The following is a 2,264-nucleotide window of genomic DNA, read 5'->3' as shown; positions in this document are numbered from 1 at the left end:
AGCAGGAATTCCGTGAGAGAACTGTATGCTGATGGGCAGGTGGCAATTTGTTCCTCCATGTCTCTGCACCTCAAAGATAGTAGTGTGGAGCACAGTTCTCTTTTATCTGTCTTTCAGTGTTTTATTATTCTTTAAACAGATAAAAGCTGCATGCACTGACTTGGGAGCTCTATCTTAGCATGAGTACAGTTCAAATAAATGGGGAAAGTCTAGCCTTCCAACGTATCAAATGTAGTTAAATTCCCACCTTTCTCACTGGTAGCTGGGCACTGCAAACCTCCTTACTGAACTACTTGATGAAGTGCTTAGTGGTGCCTGGGAGGGATCAGACAGAATGTGAAGATGTTCTCGTCGACTTGATGTAACTTTCATACCTAGTTCACTTGAGCATTTAGTTTAAGAAGAGGAAGGCAGATGAAGTTGTGAATGCTCCATCCCTGGCAGTTTTCAAGGCCAGGTTGGACAGAGCCTTGGATGACATGGTCTAGTGTGAGGCATCCCTGCCCATGGCAAGGGGTTGGAACTAGATGATCTTAAGGTCCTTTCCAGACCAAACCATTCTGTGATTCAGTATGAAATACTTTGTTTGCACTTTACAAAAGCAAAAATGAAATAATGTGTAGTAGGAACAGTTAAAAGAGCTGCACTTCTAGTCCCATATAGTAGACAGACCTGTGTTTACTACTTGCCTATAGAATCAGTAAGTGAAGAGTTTACAGGACATTGTAGAAAGGTTTGTAGGCAACATCAAGAAATTAGCAAGCAGAATCAACTCACTGTTAAAAAGTGAGACCTATTTCTAATCTGAGAAATCAGAAATAGGTTTGCACTTTATTTTTTACACCAGTTCTACTTTTTCTGTTTTATATACTGTGTATAGTGAATGAAGGGATTCAGTAACATGGTCAAATAGAAAGCGTGAATGCAAAATGTAGTCAAATGCAACAGACTTTTGTGCTGACCTGGTGAAGTAGAATCTCAGGTTTTACTAGACATGACTGTGCCTTGTTTAACAGTGGTCAAACAACTAGACTCTGTCCTGGGCTTCAGCCTGGTGAATGGTAGAGGCCATAAAGAACTGTTAAATCAGTGATGCTTTTTTTCACTGTGTCCCTAAGGTGTACAATCTTTTGCCCGTAACATAGGTTTGACTGTAACAGAATATTTTACTTTAATATGCAGTTTAGCTTTCAGTCTGTAGTACATATGAAAGGGACAAAGATGCTTAGTCCTTGTGGTTATACTCACTGCTTGATTTTGCTTACTGAGCAGAGGTTTTCATTTTTTCATGTTCTTGCCAGTCATTCCTTCAAAGCAGGTCTCTAAACAAGAAAAAATACCTTCCCTTCTCTTCCCTGCCCAGCATTCTGGTAAGTGTCCAGTAAGCACTGTTGAGCTATGAATAGACCACTGAGACTATCATACAGTGTCAGTGGCCCGGATTTTGTTTTTTCTTACGTTAATCTTATACAGACATTTGATTGATTAGAGTTATATTGAAAAATTTGCTGTAAGAGGAAAATCAGGCCCACGGAGAGCTGAAATAAAGATTTAATTAGAAAAAATAAGCTACTGACTGTGCAGAATTACACAGGTGAAACACTTAAAAGCTTGTATATAAATCAAGAGTTAAACATCCTATTGACTTTTTCTCTGCAGAGTGAACTGGGATTAATATCTTCATAATTGTGTATGTCCCAGCATAGGGATTAATAATAGGAGAGAATCTCTGAAAATAATCAAGAGATTTATCTTTACTGCTTTATACAGTTTTGGATTAAATTCTGCTTTTGACATCATGGGATTCAGGAAAACTTCCTGAATATTGCTTGCTTTACCCAAGGGATTGATGGGAGTAGTGCTAAGCTGAGAAGATAGAAGGCAGAAGTGTTCTTGCTTTCTTTAATAACTTTTTAAAAGCAGATTTCCAGTGTAGTTTGAATACCAAAGGATTCTGATATTCTGCTACAGTTTTAAAAGTAATTTAATTTTAGTATATGATATGTGTTTAAGAACCTACTCAAAATTTGTGATCTTGCAGTTAGAACAAATTGCTGATGAAGTTGAATTATATGATAATTTTTTACAAGCTAATGTCTTCTTCCTTGAGCACAGAAGAAATCAGCAACTGGAAAATGTCTTCCTCCCACACCTCTCTTTGCCAGAAAAACTGTTCTGAATCTCTTCCCAAAGCCACATGCAAATGCTGTTCAGTGCAGTGTTAAGCCACAGCCCGTGTTCCAGTTGCCATCATTTCTTCCACT

Source organism: Nestor notabilis, unplaced genomic scaffold, assembly GCF_000696875.1.
Source record: "Nestor notabilis isolate BGI_N333 unplaced genomic scaffold, ASM69687v1 scaffold3367, whole genome shotgun sequence".
Lineage (NCBI taxonomy): Eukaryota > Metazoa > Chordata > Aves > Psittaciformes > Psittacidae > Nestor > Nestor notabilis.
Note: the sequence above shows the minus strand (reverse complement) of the source record.